At 39.9% G+C, this 14029-nt stretch overlaps 1 protein-coding gene and 1 long non-coding RNA gene across 2 annotated transcripts in view; one reads left to right on the top strand and one right to left on the bottom strand.

Moving 5' to 3' along the window:
• Nucleotides 1-14029, top strand: part of cdh23 (cadherin-related 23) — a 189346-nt gene that overhangs the window by 115207 nt on the left and 60110 nt on the right. The gene's annotated exons all lie outside the window — the stretch shown is intronic.
• LOC120443356 lies at nucleotides 8930-12448 on the bottom strand. The gene is made up of 4 exons (XR_005615380.1): nucleotides 12228-12448; nucleotides 10378-10488; nucleotides 9501-9760; nucleotides 8930-8981 (listed from the first exon to the last, which is right to left on the bottom strand). It is a non-coding gene; the product is annotated as an uncharacterized LOC120443356 (long non-coding RNA).

Below are 14029 nucleotides of genomic sequence, written 5' to 3'. Positions count from 1 at the left end.
ACATGTTGCGTGAAGTCATTTCATCCAAGCTTTAACTGTCGGACAGATGGCCTCAGATTTGATACTAGGGTACTGTGGTATACAGAGGTGTATGTGGTTATCTCAGTGACTGGAAGGTTCCCAGCTTGCCTCTCCATTTTTGTTTAATGGTTGTTAAATAAGCAATGACCCAGTTTAATATGTCATGTGTTGTTATTCATATGAACATGTATTTAACTAATTTTAAGACCTGGTAAGGACCAACTGAGTTTACACGTGGTCATCATCTCATTGGCCAGGCCTCGCCGGTCAGGCAGGCGGTGTGGACACGCAAAGTTTTGAATCCAATAACTCGAGAACCAGGCAACATAGGATTTTGAAATTGATACCATAGGTGTGTCTACTAGGAGGCTGTTGGGTACCTGCTGTGTAGTGCAGTTTTGTTGTCATATATATCATAGATATACCTTAAAATAATCATGTTAAGTGATACACCAACATTATGCCCACCTGCCTAATGTAGCACTGGTCCCCGTTTTGCTGCTAAAACTACTCTGACTCATCAAGGCACAGACTCCACGAGACCCCTGAAGTTGTGTTATGGTGTCTGGCACCAAGATGTTAGCAACAGATCCTGTAAGTCCTGTACGTTGTGAGATGGGGCAAATGGATCGGACTTGTTTGTCCAGCCCATCCCACAGATATTCTGTTGCATTGAGATCTGGGGGAATTTAGAGGCCGAGTCAACACCTCAAACTTGTTGCTGTGCTCCTCAAACCACCATGAACCATTTTTGCTTTGTGGCAGGCTGCATTATCCTACTGAAAGCTACCCAGCTATCCTGTTTCCATAAAAAGAAGCACTAATGCTTACGTAGGTGGTAATGTCAAAAAGTCTAAAGGTAATATTTAAATGGATGTCATGGCCCAAGGTTTCCCAGCAGAGCATTGCTCAATGGTCCAGTTCACACTACCTGAATGGCTTGCCTAGTGCATCCTGATGCCAGGTGACACACACGCACCCAGCCATTCCCTAGATGTAAAAGAAAACATGACTCATCAGGTGAGGCCACCTTCTTCCACTGCTCCGTGGTCCAGTTCAGATGCTCATGTGCTCATTCTTGATGCTTTCAACGTGGGAACCCCGACTGGTCTGTGGCGTGGCAGCCCCATAAACAACAAACTGTGGTACACTGTTTGTTGTGTACTGTCAGAATGCACACTGTATAGTTTTAGCAATTTGAGCTACAGTAGCTTGTCTGTTGGATTGGGCCCCCTGGTTCACCCTTCGCTCCCCACGTACATAAATGAGCCTTGGCTGACACCCCACAAGAGCTGCAGTTTTGGAGATGCTCTGACCAAGTTGTGTAGCCATTACTATTTGGCCCTTGTCAAAGTCTCTCAAATACTTGTGGTTTTGTTTTCCTGCTTCGAAAGGATCAACTTTGAGGACAAAATGTTCATTAGCTCACTAATATATCCCACCCACTAATAGGTGCCATGATGAAGAGATAATCAGTGTTATTCACTTCACCTCTCAGTGGCCATAGTGTGATACCTGATCAGTGAATCAGCCCTCTAATTTACATGATTTTAAGGAACGTCAAAAATTTCCAAAAAATTCACTGATCCATGCAGTCTTTGTATTTGTATCTAGCTGAATATGTGCACGCCTAGGGACTCAACAATTATAATGTTAACCTGGCTTTAAGCATCATTTGAGCTTTTTAGAAAGCTCTTGTCATTACCGATGACAACAATGAGGTAATATCACTATACTGAAAAGAAGAAAAGCTTTTTTTTTTTAGACAATCGTGATGCCTGGATTAGTATCGGAGTTGAATCTGCTCTTTTATTGGTCAAAAAAAGGCTCATTCAATTTGAAAACATTTTGGCTATTGCAATAAAGTGAGAAATTACCCTCTTTTATGCTGTAGTACAGTCTGGATCTACCATGTAGGAACAACAATAACAGGGAGGATCATCCAATTAAGATTTATCCCCTACTATTTTACTACATAGAGACTGATAGTAGTTCCTGTCTTGCTTGTTGTGTTGTTGTGCTTCCTAAGAATGAAAATGTTTTTGCATCTGTGTAGCATATTAATACTGTGCTGAAAGTGGCTTGTATGTAAAGAGGGCGGGTAATTCTTTATACCTATGCTAATTGAATTTATGCATGTTGGTTCCCAGTTGTTTAAAAAAAGAAAAGAAGTGTCAAACAGCCAATCTGAAATGCTTTTTTTGGGTTAATATTCATAGCTCATCTGATCAGAGCTTATGTACAATGTTAGTAAATGCATTACTCAGTGTCCGCTCCTGCATCCCTGTGGACACTTATGCTTAACATACCAGCGCGCACTGATACACAAACACAGACACACACACACATGCGCAAAAGCAGCGGCTCTTTAATATTTATGGTCTGCAGCATTACTTATCATTATAAATATTTATTGTGATTTACTCTTTTGTCTGGGTCTTTTTCTCTCTCTCCCTCTCTCACTCTGTTCTTCTGTCTGTTCCTTACCCTGGGGAAACCAAGCAGCTGCTCGTATCAGTGAATCACTGTGATTTTTTTTCCTTTCCTTGGGTTTCAGAAGATCTGCCTTCTTCATTTCTTATTTATCGTATGCCCTCAGTTCTTGTTGTTTTTTCCTCTTTCTCTGTTTTACCATTAGATTGCTAATGGTTTTCAGGTGTTGCTCTGATTCGCTCTGTGATTCTTTGCCCATTTCTGCTTGGATGACATTCTCTAGTGCTCGTGCTTTCTATCCACCGAGCACTGAAAATATGCACATTATGCATACTGGAGTTTTCCTTCCCCCTTCTCTCCTCCTATAGTTGGTATTAGCGCTATAAAATATATCAAATCCGGCTTTCTCCTCCTCTCTTGTAACCTTCCCATGATGTGTGTTTTACATGTTCTGTGCAGATGCTCTGCGTTTTAAGGCTAAGGCACAGTGATAAATGCTTCAAGTGGGTGGTTATAAATTACAGAGTGGCAGATGAACCCACCGCTACTGTTTAGACAGGCGTTTTTTAGGGTAATAGTCACAACAGCAATTATAATTCATTATTGTAATAAAAGGGGTGAAGCCCAGCTCTCTCCTGCTACTGAATGCTCATACAGAGTTTCTGTTAATAATGGGGCCCTCATCATGGGTGTCCTGACATTGTGAAATGGGCTGTGAATGGGAGTCCGGCGCAGAGGGTGAACAGACAGAAGCTGAGAGTTATGAAAAGCAAGTGCTTTCCAAGAGTTGGTACACTATCAGCTCCCGTTCCAGTTTGATTTCTATGTTGGCTCATTTTTATCTGGACAATATTGAAATATTTTGTTAAGAACTGGAAGCTTTTGGTCACAGGAGGTGTTAAAATTACAAGTGATGTTTAGTCAGAGCATTAGCTGGACTATAAAATGTGAAAATAATGAGCATCTTTAATAATAAGAGTCAAGAAGAGGGTTTCAAATTAGCATATTTTTTGCTCAAATTCTATGATGCTCACTTTACATTTATATAAATCACTACCGAAAACCTAAAATTACTTTGGTTTGTTCCCATTTTTCTGCTGTTGCCATTGACATTGTACAATTTTTTGACCTCAGCCCTACTGGGTTTATTCATAACCACAAACACATTTTTGTCTTTCCCTTTGTATGCATCACCTTTGTGGAGTTTTCTTTACTCTTTATCGTGTCTTTACATCCTCCCTGTTCTTGTGTTAATCTCATTCCTTCATCACTGAGGCCAGAGGAACACAGGGAGACGGAAAAGGGGAAATCAAGACCTGCTGGTAAAGTGAAGCTGCCAGCCACTGAGAACTGCATTAAGCCTTCTCACTGGCAGCTCAGACTCTGTCTATAGCTTATGCCCACACTAGAGTCATCTCTCTTTCTATGTCTTACTCCTCGCTTCTCTTCTCACTTTCACAGACTTCTTTTCCAGAGGTCTACATGTGGAAAATAATAAAGTGGCTACGTATCCATGCAAAGACAGAATTTATCTTGCAAGCTGCCACAGCGTGCCGTGAAAACATCCCCTCCTCTTTGTTGGAGACATTGTTAGAAAAGCGTTAAACTTTTATCTCTTTCTCGTTCCCGTTGTCTTGCTGTTATCTGGGTGGTCAGGAGATAATAGAAACAGGCAGTTCAATCCTGTCGGCAGGCGGCGGTTGCTTTGAGCACCCCCACCTGCTTGTTAATGGTTTGAAGAAATAAAGCAGTCGTAAATGTACACTCGCCATCTTCATTGCGCTAAAGTGTCTGCCATAAAAAACACACACAGACACACACACACAGCCCCCATCAACCCCAAGCAGGTGCTCTAGGTCACAGCTGGAGAGAGAAGCGGTCAGTCCTAGTGCGATCCGAGGAGGCGAGGTGTATTTCATTTCAGTTTTGCTGTTGGGGTTTGAGTTTTGTGTCTTACCGCACAGCTTCGTGTGTCCGATATGAAAGTGAAGAAGAATGTATAAAATTCACTCATTAGCTCAGTCACAGGAGTGTTGAGTCAGTAGATGTTCAGGATATGTGATCATTAATTGGACACATGTCTGAATAGCCTCAACGTGGTATCTGAGTTTCTGTGCTTTTTCCAGGCTGCTGCTCTGCTGAGTCTTGCTCTGTAGAATTGATCAGAGACACAGACAGGCTCTATACAGTCCCATGTTAGTTTGTGGGCATAGAAACAGAGATCTGAGTGAAAGCCAGCACCATGTTCATTTAATTAAATTATTTAAATTACATTTAAATTATTTAATTCACTTTTTCACACGTCTTCAGTTGGAATGTGACTTGTTGACATGTCCCCTGTCAGTTATGTTGATGTTAATTTACAAACTCAGAACGCCAATTTTTTTAAATCTACGTTCTTCAGAGGATTGTTAAAGGATGGAATTACATTGTTCTGTATCTTAAAACAACTTGAATTAAATAATAATAATAATGCACCTATATGCATGATGAAACAGCTTTAGTTTGATTTTGTTTCTCCTGTCTGCAGTAGCATTGCATCCATCCATCCATCCATCCATCCATCCATCCATCCATCCATCCATCCATCCATCCATCCATTTACTTCCGCTCATACAACTCCAAGTTCAAGTTGAACAAAGCAATTCGGTGTTCCCCAAACTTTGTAGTGTAAGTTCACTTACATTACTCCACCAATGCATGACACAGGAAACACTGGCCTTAATTAAGATTTTAATGTCAATTTGATCTGATTAATTCAGACTACTACAGCCTGCATTAATCTGTTAGCTTTCATTAAAGATTAGGTTGGCGTAATGTTGATTGTGGAGTTCCTAAACCTTAGCAAGAGCATCTTCACTTATTATGTGGACCACATGGTTATATCAATAGATATGACCATGTGACATGTGTTTACAGTATTTTAAAGCAATTTAATCACTAACACTTCTGTCTGCTGGTTTGTAAGTTTGTTTCTGATGATTAACAAGCAGAGCTGTTGTGACCGAATTCTTTTAATGAAGTATATTTTGACAGTTAGTGAAGTACCGTTCACCATCGCCATCTTATTTTGAAAAAGGATGCGTCATACGATCTGACTGTGAAACCGACACTACACGCTTACTGCCTAACAACGTGATAAATGAGCCTGAGGTTACAGACAAGGAAGCCGAGGGCCGTTTTACCAAAGACTTGTATACCACCCTTATTGCATCCAGAGGACTCACTGCCTGCTGGTCATTTAAAAAAATGCAGTTTTAAGACACCTTGTAATGTACCAGTTTTACTTCTCAGACCTGAAAAATACCCCTGTCATTTATTTATAACTATATATAACTATGTCAGTTTTTCACTTTACTTATGTATAGAAAAATAGACATGATTTTAAATTATCATGTTTTTTAATGTTAATCGTATATAGTAAGATGGCAAAAACGGTTGTTCATAAACACCAAACAAATGGAAAATTAAGAGGTTCTTTGTCGTTGTCTTGTTTGTAAGCTCCATATTCATTGTGTAAAACAAAAGGCACATATTTACACTAAAAATTGTTTACCAATATCTATTTACAATGAACAATGTACATGTAACGTATTGTACGTGTACTGATAAGATAAGATAAGATAACTCTTTATTGTCATTGCACAGTCATACATAGTACAGTAGTACAATGAAATTGGAAAACTGTCCTACGTCGGCACTACATGTAACACAACACGACACGATATGACACATCACAACGCAACACAAACAACACAACACAGTATAATAACTTAGTAATAAAAAAGAAGAATAAGTGTATTTGTTTTGCACACTGTTATTATTGCACATTAATTATTATTGCACCTTGTTATAAATATAAATATTATTATTATTACTGTTTTTACCATTGTTAACGGTGAGTCCAGGTAGGTAGCCAGTCAGGTCAGCTATTTGCGTTGATTAGGGCTATTGCCCTGTTGTAAAAGCTGTCCTTGAGTCTATTTGTTCGGGACCTCAGCAGCCTGAACCCCCTGCCAGACGGCAGCAGCTTAAACACCCGGTGTCCTGGGTGTGTACCGTCCCGTAGGATGCTGCGTGCCCTCTTGAGACAGCGAGTGCTGTACAGGTCCTTCAGGGAGGGAAGAGGATGTCCAATGATTTTTTGGGCCATATTGATGACCCTCTGGAGTGCCTTTCTCTGTGCTGTGGTGCAGCTGGAGAACCACACACCGATGCAATATGTCAGCACACTTTCAATGGAGCAGCGGTAGAAAACGGTCAGCAGCTCCTCCTTCAGGTCCATTTTTCTGAGGATTCTCAGAAAGTGGAGACGCTGTTGGGCCTTCTTTAAAACCGCAGAGGTGTTAGAGCTCCATTGGAGGTCTGTGTCTATGTGCACACCCAGAAACTTGAAACTGGAGACCCTTTCCGCGCACTCCCCGTTGATGCTGACAGGTTGCAGCTCAGACTTCCTCCTGATTTAAGTATTCACAATGATGTAGGGGTGTTTGATTAAATGATTGTTCTCTGGGCCTTACTTCTTACGTAGCATTTATGAATGTTAATCTATGATTTTGCCACGATCAGTAGTGTGGAAACCTAACCAGAGCAGAGGAGCCTATGGAAGAAATATAGTATCATCAGAATCCAACTATTTTTAGACATTGAATTTATAACACTGAATTTTTATCCTCCAAATTTCCCTGCAAAAAATATTCACCTGCAAAAATTCACCTGCAAAAAATTCAACTGCAAAAATTCACCTGCAAAAATTCACCTGCAAAAAATTCAACTGCAAAAAATTCGCCTGCAAAAAATTCAACTGCAAAAATTCACCTGCAAAAAATTCACCTGCAAAAATTCGCCTGCAAAAAATTCACCTGCAAAAAATTCACCTGCAAAAATTCGCCTGCAAAAATTCAACTGCAAAAGTGATGACCTTAAATGACCCAAGCCAGAGCAATCAGCACTAGATCGAGTCGAGCGGCTCTCAGCCAATTAAATTACGCTGTTTGATCACATGACACCGTTAGCCAGCAGTGTGTCTCCTAGAAGATAGCTGTTTAGAGGTGAGTGATTAAGGCTGTATCCCAATTCAGGGTCTGCAGCCTTAAAGTACGCAGCCTCAACGATCCTCAAGGGCCGCGTACTCAAAGACCGCTAAGGCCGGAAGTGCGAGGCTCGTGAAATGGGACGGTCTAGCCTCCGTCGCGCTTCCCAGGTTGCCTAGCAACCATAACACCAACCGCTGGAAACGTTTCATACAGCTTTGTTTGACAGAAATGAAGGAGAACATATTTTGTTCGTGTGTTTGTCTATATACGAGCTTTGTGTGATTTAATAAGTATCTGAGGCCGAGACCACAGGACTGTAAAACATGATTGTTGGGCTTCATTTCTGTACTGAACAGTCATTTAAGATTAGCTAGTAAATAACAATTAGCTAATGTTGTTCATGAGACTAAAGTCAGTGTAAATATGATATGGCCAATATTATAGTTATTATATTAATCATTATAAGTTATTACAGCAGTGAGTTTGAACTCTCAAATCAAATCACTTCTATTGTCACATCACATGTGCAGGTACACTGGTACAGCACATGTGAGTGAAATTCATGCGAGTGAACTGTGTCAAATACTGAGCTTCAGTAAAGATTCACGTTCCAGTTATTTATAAGTCCTATCACCTTAAATCTTCACTCAAAGACAAATATCTTTGACAGTGCATATATAGGTGTATTATATATAAGAGGACAAATGTTGTTCGTTTAATATGTTGGCATTACTAAATTTGGCTCAATGCTTACATATATGTGTAAAAAGAAAATGTACGAGCTGTGAAAACTGTTTCTAATAAACAAAGAGTAGACTGATATATTAAATATTCCTTTATTGGGTGAGAAAATCATACCGTGTCATAACTACTTTAAGGCTGACTTCTGCTAAATGGGTCAAACTGGGCAGAAAGTAAACAAACACATAACATCCTTATAGAATATGATGTAACACTATAGATCAACTTACCTCAGAATATATAAAGCATATAAACAATTACAGCAATATGATGCAACAAACACAGCAGTGCTACTAATCCAAAATACTCAAAGCTTCATAGAACTGAAACAAACATTTATTTTTAGCTCCGTTCTGCTGCTGATACATACTTTAGGTTTCTGAATATTAAACTTGTTGCTGCCTTTCATAGTGTGTAACTTGAAGGCCCTGAGTACTTTCTCCCACACTGAAAACACTGGGATGATAACATTATTTGAACATTACCTAATAAGACTGATTCAGGACAGACAATTAGTCATTTTAAACTTTTCTAGCAGTCCTTCACAAACAGGGAACAGTATGTCTATTCTCTCCATCTGTCAGCTGCTGCTGGCTCTTCCTCCTCCTCTTCCTCACACACTGCTGAGTTTGTCCTGGTGGATCATCAGGGTGCAAAGCCTCACAGATGATGTGCAGCAGTGGGTCCCTCAGTCTGTCCTCACTGTGGACACTTGCAGTTGTCACACATGGAAATCAAATGTGTGATAAGCTGCAGGATTCAAACACAAGTGAAACTTATAAATACATGTTCATACTTTTATTCCACAATCAGAGAGAAAGAAACAGAGAGAGAGTGCAGGACAGACAGACAGGTGACAGTCTCAGGTGTACACACTGCTACAAAACAGCACAAGAGAAGGAGGATTTAGTGTTTGTGTTATTACGAGTGCTAAACAAGAAGAGTTCCCAGATGGTCCAGTGGACACATGTGTGACTCCTGTGATTAAAGCATCTTTCTTTCAGCTTAACGAGTGAACCGTCAGCTCGCTCAAACACACGTTAAAGTCCGTTTGGCTCGACACCACCGAACAGAGGCAGCAATATAACATAGCTAACATTAACAGTGCAGTGAATCCTGCTTGTGCCGTGATATTCAGGACTGCAAACCGAGCAGCATCACTGACTTTCAGCTTGTTGTGTTTGTGGATTTATGACTGACTTTAATTATCCATAAAATCATCACATTCTCTGTAAGAGAATCAATGAGTACTAAAATGTGCACCTTTACCTGTGTGTTTTCTGGAACAGGAACAGGGTGATATCTGTGACCCAACTCCCACAGCTGGTTGGGACTCATGTTGTTTTCTGTCCCATCCACTGCAAAATGTATTAAAATCATCCTCCAGTCGAGAAAGAAAGATGTAATGGCAGCAAAAGAGGTGTGCAGCATTTGAAATGTCAAGAAGGCCTTCTTCCTCAAGGTTGTGAAGAACATCGTAGTAAATGCATGTAACGGCCACCCAGAGGTCTCTCCACAGTCGCTCTATTCTGAAATAATATACAAAAAATATTTAATTAGGTATGGCCTTTCTTTGGTGTGTATGAGAAATTCCCTGCTTGTTTCTAACCCTACATGAAATGTGTGCATGACAACAGTAATAATACATTATCAGGGCATGTAGGAAGGACCCAGGCATATCACTTAAAAGGTGCCAAAAGGGTTGTAATGATCAGTGGCAACACATGAGATGACAACCAGACCATTAACACAGAATGAACATTCAGGAAGGAAGTAACAGACTGGAAAAGGTGTGTGAATAACTAAAAATAGGGCAGAGTCCTGAAGGCTCTTTGGGGTTTGTAGGACCTGTCCAATGTTTTCTTCCTTGAGGGGTAAATAATGGAAATTGAAAGAAACAGAAACAACAACAACAACAACAACAACAACAAAAAAAAAAAAAAAAAAAAAAACACCTGACACATATCAGACAATATATCCTGCTGGATAGGGCACTGTTCTCTAAAGACATTTTACTATAAAACTTTTTTCATAAAACTATACCCTTTAAATGTTTATGTACTTTTAAATAATGGAAATAAAGCTGCAACACCTTCCATCTTATGTCTGAAACATTTGAGGTTGACAGTATTTTATGAGAACAAACCTCTGATTGTGCACACTCATTCCTGAAATGAAACTGCCTCTTCCTGTGCCACGAACAGTAAACATCAGCTGTGCAACCTCCACATTTTCCCATCCGTGGTTGCCACGAACCCTGAAAACAAAGAAAAGTACCTCAAAACATTCGACGCTTTAAACAAACTTAGATCCGATAATAAAGAACAACATATGCCTTAATCAGAGTGTTTTAAAAAAAATGTAAAAGAATCCTTAAAATCTTTGATTGCTACTGCTCTAGAAGGCATAAAAAAATTGTCTCATGAATGCACTTTCCAGCATGTGTCAGTATGAAGTTTAATTTAACACAGCTGTTAAAACATTTTTCAGGATTTACCGGGTTGGTAACAATTATTTAGATTTATTGAATTTATAGGAAATTACACAAGTGCCATCTTGTATCATTATGATCTGTGTAAAGAGACAATTTTAAGAATATTTTTGCAAAAATACGTTAAAGTTGGAAGTAATTGGCCGATGTTCCAATCTTGAAGATCAGCTGTGCCCATTTGTTGCACACTGTGGGAATGGAGAAGTTGAGGCCCTTTGCAGGCTACCCACAATTTTCCCCAAACTGAGCGACCCAGCTAATTCAACACCTTTACCAAGCAGTGCTGTTATGTAATTGGATACAAGGGTGAGATAGTAATATTTTCCTCCTTGGTTGTAGTTCCCTGACATTACAAGGGAAATCATTTTATGATGTCGGGTTCAGTGTTACACCAGGATTTCAAATACAATATCATCATCAATAAGAATTAGTATTATCATTTCAGAATTGTAGGTAACCACTTTTAAATGCCATAGGCTACTTATTTGTTTAATTTGATGTATTCTCTCTAGGAGAGCGCAGAGGGAATATCCCGTTTAACTTATGCTATCTGTTTAAGTTTAGATAGTATTTGTAAAGATATTGACCATATCCTTTTCTGAAAGTGTGGATATAATGGATGGGGTAAGGTACTGGCATGCCACAACTTTATAGTTGTTAAATTCTGGGTACAAGTATACATGCCCATCTTGTACATGTTTTTTAATATTATTCTCATCATCATCATCATCATCATCATCACCACCATCCTACCTAATTACATGTTTCTTTTAATCAGGTTATGCTGTTTTAATGACTTTACAGTATAATTTACATTGTGTTCCTTCAATTTTCCCTAATTGTATGTTATATTAATCCCATATTTCCGTTTTAATATTTCTAATGTTTGCATTGTTTTCTTCACTGCCTGGTCTGCCTCTGTCTCGCCTGTATGGATGCATTTACACCTAAATTTCCCCAACAAAGGACGTTTTAATTCACCACTATTCCAGTGAAACACGAGTCTCCCATCTTCCTGCTACCGGTCTCGAGTTTTTGTTCACTAAAGCACACACCAACATCATACTGACGGACGTATCACTGCCCTATTCCCGCCTCGTCTGACCGTGTTTTGTGGCTTTGGTTCACTTCACCTCACTCTTCCCCATTCTTGTCATTAAATCAGGCCGTTCTGCAACCATGGCAGCCATTCACTCTATGGCTTTATTCATGGTGTATTTTACCCCTTCACCCAACGCCGTTCTCGTTTCCCACATTATATTTGCAGTGTTCGTCTATCTATCAATATCTGCGGAGTATGGTTTTGTACCGAGTATCCTATTTTGTAGAGCACAGCATGTAAAGGTTAGCTCGGTTAGCAGGATGCTAGCATGTAGCGCTTAGTGAGACACGCATCAGACGAGTTGAGCAAAGACCCCGTCTGTGTACTTTATACGTGACCAACTGATTTAAATAAAATTAACGTTTCAAAAGACAAACTTGAAGATAAAACATAATATACTTACCGGAGAACCGCCAGGGTTTGCCGCTGCCATCTTGCCGCTCCTGAATTCAAAACTGCCTCTGCAGACAGGCAGGGGAGGCGCGGAAATTTTCTTTGAGTTAGTCAAACGTTTTCCTCAGTTCGAGTAGATGATAAAATAAAAGAAAAATGAATGGGATTTTAAGTAGGACTAGGCGTTCTGTAATGATCTCTATTTAGGAGAAAAACTTAATCACTCACCTCTAAACAGCTATCTTTTCAGAAGACACTGCCGGCTAACTGTGTCATGTGATCAAACAGCGTAATTTAATTGGCTGAGAGCCGCTCGACTCGATCTAGTGCTGATTGCTCTGGCTTGGGTCATTTAAGGTCATCACTTTTGCAGTTGAATTTTTGCAGGCGAATTTTGCAGGTGAATTTTTGCAGGTGAATTTTGCAGGTGAATTTTTGCAGGTGAATTTTGCAGTTGAATTTTTGCAGGTGAATTTTGCAGGTGAATTTTTTGCAGGTGAATTTTGCAGTTGAATTTTTGCAGGTGAATTTTGCAGGTGAATATTTTTGCAGGAAATTTGGAGGATAAAAATTCAGTGTTATAAATTCAATGTCTAAAAATAGTTGGATTCTGATGATACTATATTTCTTCCATACGAGCCCAGGTTCAGGACGATAACCTTGTGGACCGTGACTTTATCATCGTCTCCTCCACAGTCACTCTCACAGACCAGACAGCTTTACTTTTACTGTTTATGTGCACATGTGGGTCCGCATTTGCTATCCCTTCTTTGTGATTGCGTTTAGGTGTGCAACACTGAGACAGAGGAGGTTGTCTGTGTTGGTACTGGGGGTCATCTCTATTTTGACAGCATGCTTTGACAGGCAGTAATTGGTTTCCTTTTCCATGCCTCCAAAGCTCCTGCAGAAAAAGCAATTTTGGTAGCCAATCAATTCAAATTTTAGCTCACTCAAGATAGAGAAGCCCGTGCAGCTTTAACCTCCTCGCTAAGGAAAATGGTCCTGCAAACCCCCACTCCCTCAATCCCAGTCCTAACTTGCACACATACGCACACAGACTACCCTTGTCTCTCTGCCATCCTCGAGGGGAAGCTCTCATTTCCGTTTTCTCTTGAAAGCAATTGAGTGTAATAATAGCTGTTTATACTGTAAATGGTTCGGGTGCATTTTTACCTCAAAACTGAATGAACCTATGAATCTTTGTCCATCTGTATCCTTCTCACATGTTCACAAACATATGCGCACACATACACACACCATCCAATACAAAATACAAAAGGTAAATACACAGGTACTCACACACACACACAGAACTGTGTTTGCCTACTGGCTCTGCCCCTGTGATGTGAAGAAACACATCATTTAACCAAACTGGTCAACTGAGAACTAATTTCTTCTTTGTAGTTACTGCCTGAGGACCCTGGGGTTTGCAGAGTTTATAGTGGCAATCAGCAGCACTGTGACTCTTTGTGCAGAAACTTCTTAACAATTTAGTTTGGACTCTGATCAGAACGCTGACTCTGATACCTCAGTGCCCTGCTCCTCAGCGCTATTACAGTCCAGGCCCAGTATTTATCAGTACATCTGCCGCATAGTCTGTACACAGTTGTAGAACACAGTAGCGATATACCTAAAGTGTTTTGTGCTATCCTGGTATACAGCATTCACTTACCAGAATGCCTCCTTTACAGTTTATTTTTTTTCTTTTTGAGTTTTTCTAACTCTTTTCAGTTATTTCAGTTGCTCCCTAAAAAGTCATGTTTCATGAATCCATTAGCATGAAAACTATTTATCCGCGTGAACCATCACTGC

The sequence above is a fragment of the Oreochromis aureus genome, linkage group 13 (assembly GCF_013358895.1).
Source record: "Oreochromis aureus strain Israel breed Guangdong linkage group 13, ZZ_aureus, whole genome shotgun sequence".
Classification (NCBI taxonomy): Eukaryota; Metazoa; Chordata; class Actinopteri; order Cichliformes; family Cichlidae; genus Oreochromis; species Oreochromis aureus.
The sequence above is the reverse complement of the archived record's forward strand: the minus strand, read 5'-3'. Positions and strand labels throughout refer to the sequence as shown.